Below are 15,992 nucleotides of genomic sequence, written 5' to 3'. Positions count from 1 at the left end.
TACTTACATATAATAAATAAATAAATCTTAAAAAAAGAAAAGAAAGAAACACAGTGCTACTCTGTAAGCCAGGCTGATCTCTAGCATATGCCCATGCCCGTCTCGTTCTGGCCCCCTGAGTGTTACACTCGTTTTGGCTTCTTAGAATTATATTTGTGAGATTTACCATTGTATTTGTTACTTCTGCTGCTCGGCCTTTCATCCCGCGGACATCCTTTGACTGATCTATAGCCCCTGCAGACAGACAATGCTACTTCTCGTTCTTGCAACTCTGAACAGTAACAAAATTTCTCCTTATGAGCCCTGGTGACGCCCCCCCTGGCTGTGAACTACTTAATACAAAATTGCACCAAGATAAGGAACTTATGTCAGAATACAAGTCAACATATTATTTTCTTCATCAAGAAAGTCTTGGAACAAAAAAAAAAATCAACTCATTAGGACCGAGTGCTTAGTGATGGAGCGGCTTTCTTTCCTTGCATAAGCTCCTTGTCTGGTTAGGGTCCAGTGACAAAGAGTTGGAGATGGTAGACTCTTCTGCTGAAACAGAAGCAGGTCTTCAGCTTTTTACCTCATGACTCCACACTGAACACTCGAGCCACCCATTGATCCCGAGTGAGTAAAATCTTTGTCCTACATCTCTGCCGATGTATAGCATTGTCAGAGCTTTTTCATTTTTGACAAGTTCGTGGGCATGGACTGGTTTACTTTTTTATAATATTCATTGTGTGTGTCTGTGTCCATAAACTCACACACGTGTAGGTCAGAAGACAACTCATGGGATCGGGTCCTCTCCTTCCACTGTGTGGGTCTCAGGTACTGAACTCAGGCTCTGGGTCATCCTGGCAGCCACAGCAAAATATGAATTTTAAAATTTCTCTTTAGATTTTTGACACAGACCAAAAAAAAAAAAAAACCCAAAAACAAAAAAACAAAAAACAAAAAAAAAACCTCTTTAGTTTATGGTACACAGACATACATGCAAGCAAAATACTGACTCATAAAATAAATGAATATAACTAAAACAATAAAATTAAAAAGTCCAAAGGAAAATGGCTGGTAAGTCTCCCACTTAGCCTTGGTCATTGGCTTCCTTCCACACAGCCAGTGTTAGCACTCCTCTGCACACATACAAGCAAAATAGAGCCAGACAGTGGTGGCACACGCCTTCAATCCCAGCACTTGGGAAGCAGAGGCTGGTGGATTTCTGAGTTTGAGGCCAACCTGGTCTACAGAGTGAGTTCCAGGACAGCCAGGACTACACAGAGAAACCCTGTCTCGAAATTAATATTAATTAATTAATGAATTGCATAGGGCTTGTGTCTCTGTCAAAACCACTGTGAATTCAAATGTACAACTATCCTGCTGTGTCTGGAAACACTCTTTCACTATAGTAACCCACCTCTTTTAAAATCTTGCCATTTTATTTCCTGGGGTGATCCCTCAGGCTTAGGACGTGTGTGTGTGTGTGTGTGTGTGTGTGTGTGTGTGTGTGTGTGTGGTATACATGTCCCATTTAGGGCTAAACACTTTGCAGTTTCTTTTTTTTCTTTTTCTTTTCTTTTTGTTTTTGTTTGTTTGTTTTTTGAGACAAGGTTTCTCTGTGTAGCCCTGGCCATCCTGGAACTCACTCTCTAGACCAGGCTGGCCTTGAACTCAGAAATCTGAGGACCTCTGCCTCTCAAGTGCTGGGGTTTGGGGGGGGGGAGTAGGGGAGGATTAAAGGCATGTGCCACCACTGCCCAGCCACTTTGTAGTTTCTTATTCTCTGTACCTCGACCAGTTGTGGGTCTGTGCTAATTGCCATCAAAGGCTAAAAGAAGTTTCTCTGATGAGGGTACACTAATCTATGGGTATTGCAATATGTCATTAGGAATCAGTTTAATACTATGTTCATTTAACAGAATAACAGTAGATTCTCCCTTATATCTTATGATCTGTCTAGATTCAGGTTCTTAGCCACAATAACAACGCCAGCTATAGGCTTCATTGTGGCATCGTAAGCCTGAATGCCAGAAAGTTGTTGCATCTGTGCCATCGGTGGGCACATCGTGCCAAGCTGCTTATTAATGTGTAGCTTGTGAGCTTTACAGCTGGGTTAGGCTGATTACCTCTCTCCTCCAGCGGGCATGGCACTTTCCAGCACTAGGGAACCCAGGCAATAGAGGTGACGCTTTCATGTGAGTACAAATTGATTTCTCCATGTTCTATAACTCAAGCATGTGCTGTCATCAGCAGTAAGGTCTTAATGTTAGGTTCTGGAGAGTGACCGAGATCATGACAATAGTCTGAGATGTTTGGGAGTTTGTGGGACTAGCTAATATACATTCCGGAGTCTATGGGACACCACTAAGCCAATAAACATAAAAGAGGCAACACACTCCTGGCACTAAACTTTTTAACGGTTAGCCTGTGGTGTCTATTAGGACCATCTTTATCTATTATAGGGTAGCTCTAAAATTTTTAAAAATATATGTCTATGCATACACTGTAGGAAGTTTTTATAGTTGTAGGCTTCCATATGTCTTTTTCAAAAAGTCTTTAGTATTAGTTACCTCCTATACCCCCTCCACCATCCTGCCCCCTCACCCTTCACCCCAGCTAACCCTTTCTAGTTCATTATTCCCCTCCCCCTCCTTTACACCACCACATTGTCTCCCATCCCACAGAACCTCCCACCTCCCGTATTGGCTTTCTGACCTCTGTGGGTATTCCAAATGAAATACTCAAGTCTAAATACTCAAAGCCAGTATGCACAAATGAGAGAAAACACGTTATGTTTGTTTTCCTAGGTTTGTGTGACCTCACTCAAATAATTGTTTTCATTCATTTACCTGAAAAATTTATAATTTCATTTTTCTTAACATCTGAAGATTATCCCAATGTGTAAACTTAACACATTTTTACGATCCATGAAGATGTTGATGGACACCTAGGTTATTTATATTTTCTGGCTATTGTGTAACAGCAACAAACATGCATAAGCAAGCATCTCTGTAGTAAAGATAGGATTATTTGGGTATACACCTGAGTATTCTAGCTGGATCTCTTTCTGGCTTTCAGAGAAACCTCCACACTGATTTCCATAGTGGCTGTACCAGTTTGCACTCCTCCAGGCAATAAGTGGTCCCTTTCCCCCATAGCCACACCAGCATTTTTGTCTTACCCGTAGCCTTTCTGACTGGAGTAAGATAAAAATATCAAAGTAGTAATTTGCATTTCTCTGATGGCAAAACATGTTGGACATTAAAAAAAAAAAAAGGAGCATATTTTCAGCCATTTGCTCTTCGTCTTTTGAGAACTTTCTGATTGTTTTCATATTCATTTTAGTTATTTGCTGTCTTGATGCATAAATTCTTTTGAGGATTTTTTTTATATTCTAGGTATTAACACTGTCAGATTTATAGCTGCTAATGATTCTCTCTTCCTCTTCTGTAGGTTGCCACACAAATTATAGTGTCCTTGAATTTTTCTCCTTTATTTTATGATTGTTTTGCCTGTATGTATGTCTGTACATCACAAGCATATAGTGCCCACAGAGGCCAGAAGAGGTGGTCAGATACTTTGGGTCTGGAGCTATGGATAGTTGTAAGCTACCTCTGTTCTCTGGAAGGATAGCCAGTGCTCTAAACTGTTGGGCCATTTCTCCACCTACTGGGGTTCTATTCAGAAAATACTTTCATGTGCCTATAAGTTATTGGATGGTGTACTGGCTAGTTTTGTGTCAACTTGACACAGGCTGGAGTTATCACAGAGAAAGCTTCAGTTGGGGAAGTGCCTCCACGAGATTCAGCTGTAAGGCATTTTCTCAATTAGTGATCAAGGGGGAAAGGCCCCTTGTGGGTGGGACCATCTCTGGGCTGGCAGTCTTGGGTTCTATAAGAGAGCAGGCTGAGCAAGCCAGGAGAAGCAGACCAGTAAAGAACATCCCTCCATGGCCTCTGCATCAGCTCCTGCTTTCTGACCTGCTTGAGTTCCAGTCCCGACTTCTCTTGGTGATGAACAGCAGTATGGAAGTGTAAGCTGAATAAACCCTTTCCTCCCCAACTTGCTTCTTGGTCATGACGTTTTGTCCAGGAATAGAAACCCTGACTAAGACAAATGGTATCAGGTCTTTGTATTTGTTTTATTTTTGTTTGAAACAGGGTTCCTTTGTGTAGCTCTGGCTTTCCTGGAACTCGCTCTGTAGACTAGATTGGTCTTGAACTCATAGAGATCCCCCTGCCTCTATATCCCAAGTGTTGGGATTAAAGGTGTGCATCATCACTGCCTAGCTTTTTAAATCTTTTTTGTTGTTGTTGTTGTTGTTTGTTGGGTTTTTTTTGTTTTTTGTTTTTTTTTTTTTGTTTTGTTTTGAGACAGGGTTCCTCTGTGTAACCCTGGCTGTCTTAGAACTCACTCTGTAGACCAGGCTGGCCTCAAACTCAGAAATACACTTGCCTCTGCCTCCCAAGTGCTGGGATTAAAGGCTTGCGCCACCATGCCCGGCTTTTTAAAATCTTTATTACATTTCTTTGAGTTGTGTGTGTGTGTGTGTGTGAGTGTGTGTGTGTCTGTGACACAGAAGTCAGAAGATGACATCAGACTCCCTGGAACTAGAAGAGTTACAGATGGTTGAACCACCGTATAGGTGCTGAGACTTGAACCCAGGTCTTCTGGAAGAAGAGCTAGTGCTCTTAACCTCTGACCCATCTCTCCAGATCATGAGTATCAGGCCCTATGTTGACATCCTTGGTCCATTTGGAGTTGAGTTTTTTGGAGAGTGAGAGAAGAGGATTTAGTTTCAGTCTTCTATGTGTGGATACCCAGCTTGGCCAGCACCATTTATTGAAGATATTGTCTTTTCTTCAATGTATATTGCTGGCCTTTAAAAATGATCTGGTGACTGTGGGTTTATATGTGGGTCCTCAATTCTAAAAATAAATAAAATTTAAAAAGAAAAGCTCAAGAGTAATCAAAAGGTTAAATCTAGAAAAAGGACAAACCAAGCAAAGGAATCAGTAAATGTACTTCTGTGTTTTGATTAAATTGGAATGGAATTTATTATTTCAATTGGTCGAGTTTATTGTTGAAAATGTACCCAGGGGCTGTTAATAAGGCTATGCTGGTGAAGGCACTTACCAAATAAGCTTAGCAACCTGAATTGAATCTCCAAAAGCCATGTCAAGGGAGATGGAAGAGAATGGACTCCACAAAGTCGTCCTGTTGTGTGTGCATGTCCTGCCTCAACACGCTGACAAGCAACATTATAATAGTAATAGTAATAGCAATATTAAAATAATAATAATAATAATAATAATAATAATAATAATAATAGGTTAAAGGTAGCCAAGCATGGTAGCACATACCTGAAATTCTAGTACTTGGGAAGTAGAGTTAGGAGGATCAGAGGTTCAAGGCTGGCCTCAGCTACATGAGACTCTGTCTCAACAACTCCCCATCCCCAACACACACACAAGAATAGGTGATGATTATAGATTGGATTTGGTTTCTAAGATTGACATGTTCTTAGCAACATCCCTAGACAATTCTCATGCATCATTTTGTACAATTAATACAAAGAGTCAACAACTCATTACATTATTATAGATATGTCTCTCCACTTGTCAATTTATTGTCTAGAATTAACGTCAGATATATCATGTTCAAGAAAGAATATATCAAATTCATTCAAATTTTAGTTCAAGAGAGATCAACTGCTTAAACATATTGATTGCCTATTCAAATATTTTCAATAAAGCATTTAAAAAATAAAATGAAATGCTGTCCTAGCTAATTTTATGTCAACTGGACATAAGATAAAGTCATCTGAAAGGAGGGAAACTCAACTGAGAAAATTCTTCAATAAGATTCAGTCAGGGTTCTCTAGAGCAGCAGAACTTATAGAATGAATATCTTTATATACATATACACATATATATGTGTGTATATGCATGCACACACATATATGTGTATACGTATATGTGTATATATATACACACACATATATATATATACACACACACACATACATACACACACACATACACACACACACACACATATATATATGGAGATTTATTAGAACCTCTTACAGGCTATGGTCCAAAAAATCCAACAACTGTAGACTATGAACGGAAAGCTCAAGAATTCAGAAGCTGCTCAGTCACGCTGGATGTCTCAGTTTGTCTTCTATAAACACTAGAATTCCAAAGTAGTAGTCTCCAATTCCAGTGAAGAAAGAAACTTGCTTGCACGGCAAGAGCAAGCAGACAAAGAGCACAAGGCCTCCTTCTTCCCTATCCTTACATAGCACAGTTTCTCAACCTTCCTAACGCTGGGACCCTTTAATACAGTTCCTCATGGTGTTGTGACACCCCCCATCATAGTTATTTCTTTGTTACTTCATGACTGTAATGAATCGAAATGTAAATATGTAATATGTAAGCTATTTGATATGTGACCCCCAAAGGGGTCACAGTCCATAGACTGAGAACTACTGTTCTATAAGAAAGCAAGCTGAGCGAGCCATTGTGAGCGAACCAGTAAGCAGTACCCTTCCATGCCTCTGCATCAGCTCCTGCCTTCAGGTTCCTGCCCTGTTTCAGTTCCTGTCCTGACTTCCTTCAGTGGATGAACTGTGATGTGGAAGTGTAAGTCAAATAAACCCTTTCCTTCCCAAGTTGCTTTGGTCATGGTGTTCCCTCACAGCAATAGAAACCCTAACTAGGACAAATATGTAGACCAAAGTTATACAACGAATACATAGCTCCACCAGGCTCCAAATCCAGACCTTTGTGATTACAGAGTTCATGATCTTAGATCTTGGTGTACCATGAAGATGACAGATGATGTCGTAATGAAACATGATCAACCCACAAAACTCTAAGAGGATACTTTGTCATCTGTCCAATGAACAGCATTGTGGAGTTTGCAGATAGAACAACTGCAATGTATAAACACCCAAACTCATGGCAATTCTCCTGTCTCAGCCTTCCAGGTTGGGCTTACTGGCATGTGTCACTATGCCTGGCTTTTCAAGACAATCCTATTGAGTAGATAATACATTAGCTTGGATTCGTAGTCATTAAGTGGAGGTTCTGGAGGGGTCAGAGGACACACAAGTGTTGAGAGCATTTTCTACTTTATTGTACCATCTTCAGGGAGATGGAGAGAGAAAAGCTTTGCCAGCAGGAAGTGAGAAGTTTCCACTAATCTTATCTTGGCAGCTGGAGGCAGGGCAGGGCTAAAACTTGAGGCATCCTCTGGAAGTACTGATTTAATCATTTGCACTGGAGGAATGTGGCTACTTTCATAAAACTGTGAGGGAAACGAACAGACTTTGATACACTTGAAAGCCAATATTCTTGAGGGAGTAAAAAGAAATCACAGAGTGTCAAGAAGAAGAGAGATTATCTAGTATCTAGGCATGGTGGTGCAGGTCTGTGATCCTAGCACTCAGGAAGACTGTGAGTTCCATGCCAACCTGCAGGATCTTCTGAGAGAGAGAGAGAGAGAGAGAGAGAGAGAGAGAGAGAGAGAGAGAGAGCAGTTGAGAACCAATGCTGGAAATTTGATGAAAACAGGAGTTCAGGCTGATAGCAGAGAGCAATGCTGCTGACACCGTAACAAAAACCTCATTGCCTTTCTGTTGCTCATGAGGTAAAGTGGGAGGTGGGAAAGTATGTTAGCTTTGGAGTAAAGGAGATTATTTCCCATTGATTGGTACTATAATATTGGGCAGATAGTGTTTCAGAACTCACTATTAAAAAGTAATCATAACTCAATAAGGGGATTGGATACGTTCTTTAAAATAACTAGGCTGGAGAAAAGGTAAATTTCATTTTTCTTTTTATTACATATATGCATGTATGTGTGTATGTATGTAATTATACATGTCTTCTTATGCACCTGCACGCAATGCAGATCAGAGGACACCTTAGAGGAATCTGCTCTCTTGGTCCACCATTCTGGGTCCGAGGATCAAACTAAGATCGCCAGGCGTGGTGGCAAGTCCTTTTACCTGCTAATCCATCTCCCTGCCGCAGTTCCACCTTTCAATTTTTTTTCTTGCTACTGCTTGCGGCGTACTCGGGATATCTACAATTCTCATTCTTTGCTGAAGTGCTGCTTCTCAGGGAGAGAGTATACATTGACAGTGTGCAGGACTTTTGTACATTCACGTAGTTCCTGCTGAGGCACGGCTGTCTTATGGGGGAGAATCAGTTATTGTCGTCTGCTTTTATTGATATGGTCAAGGTAGCGAACATTTATTGAACATCTACAATGTTCTAGTTACTGTGCCAGGCCCTACTGGGTATACATAGAAAAAGGAGACTTTAAGACACCCAATGTACTTTAGATGAGAAATAATTTCGAGGTAAAGTAACTATCGGAGCCCAGAAGGTGGAGAGTGTAGCTGCAGTGAGCACCTAGCGGAAGGTGTCAGGCATTATTTGCAGAAAAGCTGTCCTTTACAGTCTTGACAGACGATAGAATTCACCAAGCGGAGGCTGGTGACAAAGACAAAGCTAAGAGAAAATATGTTGACCCCAGTGGGCTTCTCAAACCACAACACCGAAGGGAAAGGAAACGTAGTTTTTGCTTGCTTTGGAAACAGCTTAAGCCATCAGTGTGCGTGCTGAACAGAACTGTAAACCCCTGGCCAATGAGAGGGCCGCAGTGACAGCAGCGAGCAGCCGCAAAGCTGCGGTGACTCCGATCCGCCTAGAGTGACGATTCCTTCGGAATCATCTGCCGGGTCCCGGATCCCCCGGTCACCCTTGTCAAGTCCTCAGCGTGTTTTGGCTCGGGGGTGACCCGCTCAGCCAGAAGGCCCAATTAGCGTCAAAGGGAAGGGGGTGGTCTCCTCTGCGGATAGACTCTGGCTCCTCCCGAGTCCGGCCGAGCTCCCAAAGCGCCACACCAAAGATGGCTTCCCCGCGTCCTCTAGCCTCGGTTCGGCTCGCGCTCCTCCGTCGGCCACACTCAACATGGCTGGCCTTCACCCAGGGTTGCATTCCTGCGGAACCGTCTCCGGACAGTTCTCGCGAGGTTTGGCGAGTCTCTTCCCCGCCCCCCCCGCCCTCTCCCTCCCTGACTGCTCCCGCCCTGCCTCGCGCCGCCGCCACCGCCACTGCCGCCGGCGCCGCTCCTCCTCCGTGTCAGTTGTTGAGCTGTAATGGCGACTGGGCCGCCGCTGCCGAAGTGACTCCCGGGGCGGGGGAGCGGGGCCGGACCTGCGCCTGAGAGGACTGCGGAGAGCCGCAGCTCGGGAGGGGGCTCGCGGCGGGGCAGAGGAAGGCCGCCTCTGCGCCTCTCCTTCCTTGCCTGCCACCCGGCGGATCCCGGGAGCCGGGGCGAGGCGGGCACCCGGTGCGTCCCCGGAGCGGGGAGGCCAGGCCGGGCAGCCCTGGGGCCGGTCGGGGCGGCGTCACTGCACCCTCCGCCAGGCCCCGCGGGATGCACCGTGGGAGCCGAGGGCGGAGGCGACACTCTCAGGTGAGCTGCGGGGAGACCTGGCGGAGCCTGCTCCGCCTCGGATGTCTCTGTCCGCGGTCCCAGGTCCCCGAGGTGGCCAGAGAGGCGGGGCGGGGCCCCCTGGCACTGCCTGACGCCCCCCCCCCCCGGGGGGGACCCTCCTTGGGTCCGGAGACTTTTCCTGNAGGTGGCCAGAGAGGCGGGGCGGGGCCCCCTGGCCCCCCCCCCCCCCCCCCCCCCCGGGGGGGGACCCTCCTTGGGTCCGGAGACTTTTCCTGGAGGGTCATCCTGAGACCTGGGCTCCCGGACCTACTGGTGCCCACCGAAGACAAGATTTCTTTGCTTACCTGCCAGTGTCGCCCTCAGCACCCTCGCCCCTCCTCTTGTCTGCATAGAGTTAAGCCACCTCTCACCTTTGGTCTCCGAAGTGTCCCTTCTTCGTTTGGAGATCGAGCATATTTTGGGAAATTCCGGGGCACTAGCTCCAGTGTCAGGAAGAGTTTCTGTTCCTTTTCCTGGGTGTAATCTTCTCAAAGTGCAGTATGGGGAAAACTTTGATCACCTCCAGTCCAGCAGCAGTTGTTGAATGGAGTCTACCGGCTTATTCACACATGATTGGGTGGAGAGGGGGTGACATTTAACAAGCCTTACACGTTGGAAGTTGTCACTCTCTCTCCCCTCCCCCCTCTTTTAAATTCAGACTAATATGATAAATCATATTTAGTTAATGTCACAGATACAGGCAGAAATTTGCCTGGATTTTAGTTTTCAAGTTCGGAACTTGCAAATAGGTATAGATTTTTTAAATGGATTTTTTGATGTTGTAACAAATGTTTCATTTGGGGGGAAAAAATAGGCCCTTAGGAATAGTGGTCGGTATCCATGTACTCTACTTAATTGTTTTGCTGGTGTTTCTTGTTTTGAATTTGGAGAAGTCGTTAGTGTTGCCATGTTAACCTGCTCCCTTCGCTTGACAGTCCATCCTAGACCAACTTACTATTAGCACCTGGGAAGTTTTGAAGAGGCAATAATAAAATACTACAAACTGTTCTCCATCTAAAAACTCTCTTAATTTAAAATACTGCTTTTTTTAAAAGGCAGTGTCCTGCTAATAACCTGGGATGGTGACTTTGGGAGACTCCTAGCCCTGTACTAGAAGTTACTGCAAGCCCATGAAAGTGTAAGAGGTTTTGTATGCTAAATTGACAAACTATTAAATGCAACAAATCTGAACTGTTACTGCATTCAACTTAGTACACCTTAATCAGAATATGAAGGTCATGCCAGAATACATTGTATATGTAGACAAATATGTATCTTGTCTTTTCATAGCAGAACTTTGTGCTTATAGTGATAGTAATGTTTGTAAACAATTTTGTATAAATATGAAAGACTTTTTTCTGACATGTATTGGTGTATAGTATTATTTTAAGACCATCAATACTATAGAATCAACCTTTTATGGTGTTAATACATTTATGAATTAAAGTTTTAAAATTTTTTTCTTCTGATTGTCATTTTTTAAAATCCATTTTTAACACACTATATAGAGGCACAAGAAAGGAAGTGAAGTCCTTATGTAACCACTTCAGTTTGTTAAACTGCTAATAACTTATAATGAGGGCAAAAGAGAAGTTTTACGAAATAACTGACTTTTTGGGGGGACGGGTATACTTCCATGAATTAGTCTTTATGTCTAATTAGTCTTGTGAGCAAAGGGGACTTACATCTTTATTTTGTAGTTGTGGAAATGAACATACAAAGCCATTAATTTATGTGACTGCTGTTTTTATTCTGCAGATGTTCTAGAATTAGCTACATTTTAAATTAAATATTAGCCTTAGATACTTTTGCTATTTGTTATTATTTCAAGATATTTTAAAAAATATATTCTTCCTTTGCACATGACACTTGTTCCTTGTGATTTCTGGTTTTTAAAGGCATTAGCATTTTCATAAAAATTTATTAATTATTAATAAGTCATGAATTATTATAATGGATCACTGCTCTTTGTAGTTGTGACTATTATTTGTGCTGTGTGGGTCAAAGTGCAAAATAGTTTTCCTTATTGACTTTCCCCCTATGTCAGTTTTTAGTGTAACATAGTTGAAGAAAGAACTGCAGTGTCTCTGCATTGGTTTTCTTGTCATCATCGGTCATTGGTGCTCCTCAGTGGAACTTCACGCTTACCTTTGAGTATTGGGTTATTATTTATTATTATTCCTCACCTGGCCTCCGAGTCCTGCTCTGGCAGAGGTTCTCTGTTGGTCACTGTGCACGCAGTTTCTAGCATATATTAAAACAAGCAACCAATAAGAGTTGAGTTCATCTCAGTCCTAGGATAATACTTTCAAATAAAAACAAAAAAACTGGTTCTTAGTTCATAGGCACATTTTAGCTTTTTTGTAGACATATGCTCCAAATGTCTGCTCAAATTTGCTGGGTATCAGGGGAATGACAGCCTGGGATTTAAAATCCACTGAGAATAAGCCACAGGTGGGTCCTAAAGCTTTGATGATTTTAATGATTTGCCCAGGTGCTCTGTTAGGAGTTGTAATTTAAAGAAAATGGAATCTTTAAAACCCTAACCTAATTGTAATTATAGTACAGTTACACACTTGTAATAAGTTTTGATCCTTCTTAATCACAGTACTGGGTGTTTAGAATACTGGAGTCCAGTTAGTCCAGTGTCCATGCATCATAGCTTAAGAAGAATCCACTAAGCAGTTCTAGGCTTACATTTATTTGTTTTATATGTCAGATAATTGTCAAGTCAGAAGGTAATTATGACTAACTGGGCAGTGTTTTTTTTTTTTGTCACTATCAATTAAAAATTCAAAGTGGATCTCAGTTTTCATGTTAACTTAATATTAGAGTATAAATTAGTTTAAGTAGAACAACTTTCTGGGGTGAAATCTGGCATTACCTATCAAAATTTAAATAAAGTACATGTACTATTTGATAAAATCATTTAATGTTTGTGAGTTTTATGTTACATAAATTTTAACAGAAGAGCCAAACTATAAATAAAGAATATTCATTTATCATAATTACAAATAAAAGGAAGCATACTTATTAAAAACGTTCAAAATGTCTGTTGGTAAGGGAATGGTTAAAATCACAGTATATCCATGCTGTGAGCTACTTCCCAGTTGTTAGCAGGCTTTAGGGATCTATATTTACTTGGTGAGAGGCAGCTGAGCATGTCCTTCAGCACATGGACCAGGCAGCAGCTCTTACAGGTTCACGTCCTGACTGCACTTTATACCAGCTGTGGCTTTGTAAGCTGGATAGAATGCTAGTCCATGCCTCTCGGGGCTATTGTGAGAACTAAATGAGTTAGTGTCTGTATTCTAAGTAAGCACAGGGTGCATTATAAAACTGCTTCTTGTCACTATTATGTACTGACATAGAACAGTGCTCATGATATAATAGTGTGTAGAAGAAATACTGTGTAATATGATTTGACTTGTAAAAATATAGATAGGGGCCAATAAGATGGCTCAGTGAGTAAAGGCTCTTGTTTTACCTATGAGGACGTGGATCACAGACAACCGTAAAGCACACGCAAGGCTATGAGGAGTTCATCAGAATATTGGCTTCAGTTAGCTTCATTGTGTGTCCCCTTCCATTTGTAGATAATGGTCGCAGTCCCTTTTACTGCATCTGTCAGGACGATTTCCTGTTCACTAATAGGGTTTGATTAATATGATGTTCCATTTTATTGCATATATCAGGGATAAGTTCTTCAGTTGACAGTATCTGAGAGGAAAATTGTTGATTCATTTTGAGAGAGTAGTCACCTGTGGTGAATGCTGTCAAGAGGTCAAGTAGCCCTTTGGATTTGGAGAAGTGGTCTTTGATGGTTTCAGCAAGTGAGGATGAGGATGGTGGCCACCCTGCAGCTGCTTGAAAGGGAGTGAAAGGATCTGGAAATGGAGACGTGTAGCGTAGAGGCAGCATTTCTGAGAGGTTTGTAAAGGAAGACACAGTATTGAAGGGGGTCCTGAGTGAGGGACTTTATCTTTTTAAGATGTCCTTAAGCAGAACTGCATATAGGAAAATGTTGGGGAGGGGAGACTGGGACAAAAGTGTGAGGAAAATGTGGCCAGGAATTCGAGAACCTGGGTAAGTAGCTCTAAAAGGAGATGCAGTGTTCCTATGGTACCTTTTCTCTAAAAGTTCTTCCTCCTTTTCCTCTTCTTTTCTTCCTCCTCTTCTTCCTTCTTCTTTCTTCAGCCATGTTTGATGGTGCATACCTTCCTAGAACACAGACAGGCAGATCTCTCTGAGTTCCAGGCCAGCGTACTCTATGTAGACAGTTCCAGCTAGTGCTGTACAGTAAGAAAAGGACAAAGTTAAAATGACATTTTACTTGGGCAACACACACACACACGCTATATACACACATATATGTGTGTATATTTATGTATATGTATGTATATATATATATATTTTTTAAATTTTTTTAATATACACACAGCATAAGGAGGCCACTTGTTTTTCCATTCTCCCCAACAAACTCCCAAGTTAATAGTAAGTTCAGTTCTTTTTAGCTATAGGTTTTGGGGTAGCCTTTGAACTTTTATTATTATTTCGATAGGGGCTCACATTGTACCTAGTCTTTCTTGGAACTCCCTATGTAGCTCTGACCTGAAGTCCTCCTGCCTGAGCCTTATGAGTGCTGAGATTATAGGCCTGCACTACACACCTGGCTGCCTTATACCTTTCTTTTTCTTTTGAGATAGAGACCATTATGTAGCTCTGGCTGTCCTGGAGCTACTCTATAGACCAGGGTTGATTGAACTTGCAGCTATGCCCCTGCCTTAGCTGTCAGAGTGCCCGGATTACAACTGTGTCTCCCCAAGCGTGGTCTTAGTACTTTTCTTATCTGGCAAAGATTTTGTTGAGTTAGCTTCTTTCCAATTGTCGTGATAAGATACTATGAGTAACACAATTTGTAGAAGAAAGGCTTATTTGACTTACAGTCCCAGAGGGACGATAATCCACAATGGCAGAGCAGAGGTAGGTGGCAGCAGGCTGCTGCAGCAGCAGCAGACAGGGCACTTCACAGGAAACAGAGCAAACTTGGAATGGCGAAGAGGTGCAGGTCTTTTTGAAACCTCAAAGCCCCTAGTGATGTTCTTTCTCCAGCAAGGCCATACCTCGTTCTCAAAGACCATCAGGGACCAAGTATCCAATTGCCCAAGACTTACATAAATCATACATTTGGTGATGTTTGAATACACAGATTCTTTGTTAGCTTAAGATCTTGCTTACTGTCAAGTCAACATTTAAAAAATGTTCTTAGCTGGGCAGTGGTGGCGCACGCCTTTAATCCCAGCACTTGGGAGGCAGAGTCGAGGCCAGCCTGGTCTACAGAGTGAGCTCCAGGACACCAGGACTACACAGAGAAACCCTGTTTCGAAAAACAAAAACAGAACCAAACAAAAAGTTCTTATCAATATATATGATTTTAACCAGATTGGGGTGCACACTCGTATGTTATATTATGTTTGTGTGTATGTGTGTGCATGTATAAATAAATGTAACATGTTCAGTCCATTTAGTGGTGCTTATATGTGTATGTATTTAGGACTGATCATGTGGAATCGGATAACTTACTAGGGCACTTGTCCTAGAAGAAGGCTAGTTCTACCTCTCTTAACAACCATTAATTGCCTGTAGCTCTTCATCTCCAGGAGTGTAAATAAAGCAATGTCTTACCCGTGTCAAAGCCTGTAAATTACAACAATAACGGCCAAGATACGCTCACAGGTAGACTTGCGGCCTGTTCGGTAGATGGGAATTCATCCTTGTTCCAGTAAATATAGCCCTGCCTGTGGGTGGTGAGGTCATGAACTCCAGAGGATAACCAACACTGCCACATTCCTAAACCTGTAAAATTTCCAACCGCATTCTAAATATCTATTCAGAGCCCCAGAAGGATTTAGGCAAGTTACAATAGCATTTGGGAAATAGCTGAGATTATGAAAAGTGTATTGAAGGGTTAGGGAGCTGGCTCAGTTACTGAACTGTTTGCTATGTAAGCGTGAAGATCTGAGTTCAGATCTCTAGAACCACATTAAAAGCCAGGCATTGTGCTGTATGTCTGTAATCCTGGCTGTAGTGAAATGGAAGCAGGATCCCTGGGGATTGCTGGCCGTGTACTCCAGGTGAGCTCTAGGTTCAGTGAGAGACTTTGTCTCAGAAAGGAAGACAGGCCCCACCTTTGACTTTTGCCCTTCATGTGCACATGCACACACACATAACACGAACACACGTACATACACACGCCCATTCACACATGTGTACTCGGACATGTATACACATACCTTAAAATGTGTTGAATTTTCTTGGTAAGAAGACGCAAGAAAAGAGGTCTAGGCCGGGCATGGTGGCGCACGCCTTTAATCCCAGCACTCGGGAGGCAGGGGCAGGCGGATTTCTGAGTTCGAGGCCAGCCTGGTCTACAAAGTGAGTTCCAGGACAGCCAGGGCTATACAGAGAGACCCTGTCTCGAAAAACCAAAA

General features: G+C 42.5%; 1 protein-coding gene across 6 annotated transcripts in view; it reads left to right on the top strand.

The window, feature by feature from the left end:
• The first annotated feature begins 9,073 nt into the window (after positions 1 to 9,073).
• Cep350 (centrosomal protein 350) overlaps positions 9,074 to 15,992 on the top strand; it is a 131,746-nt gene continuing 124,827 nt past the window's right edge. For 4 of the 6 annotated variants that reach the window (XM_021177402.2, XM_029481956.1, XM_029481958.1 and 1 more), the window contains exon 1: positions 9,103 to 9,480. The gene's annotated coding sequence lies outside the window, so the exon portion shown is untranslated. Of the gene's footprint in view, positions 9,481 to 15,992 lie in introns of all 6 variants that reach the window. The other 2 variants (XM_021177416.1, XM_029481954.1) reach the window with 1 other exon arrangement.

The sequence above is a fragment of the Mus caroli genome, chromosome 1 (assembly GCF_900094665.2).
Source record: "Mus caroli chromosome 1, CAROLI_EIJ_v1.1, whole genome shotgun sequence".
Classification (NCBI taxonomy): Eukaryota; Metazoa; Chordata; class Mammalia; order Rodentia; family Muridae; genus Mus; species Mus caroli.
Note: the sequence above shows the minus strand (reverse complement) of the source record. Positions and strands in the feature narration are given on the sequence as shown.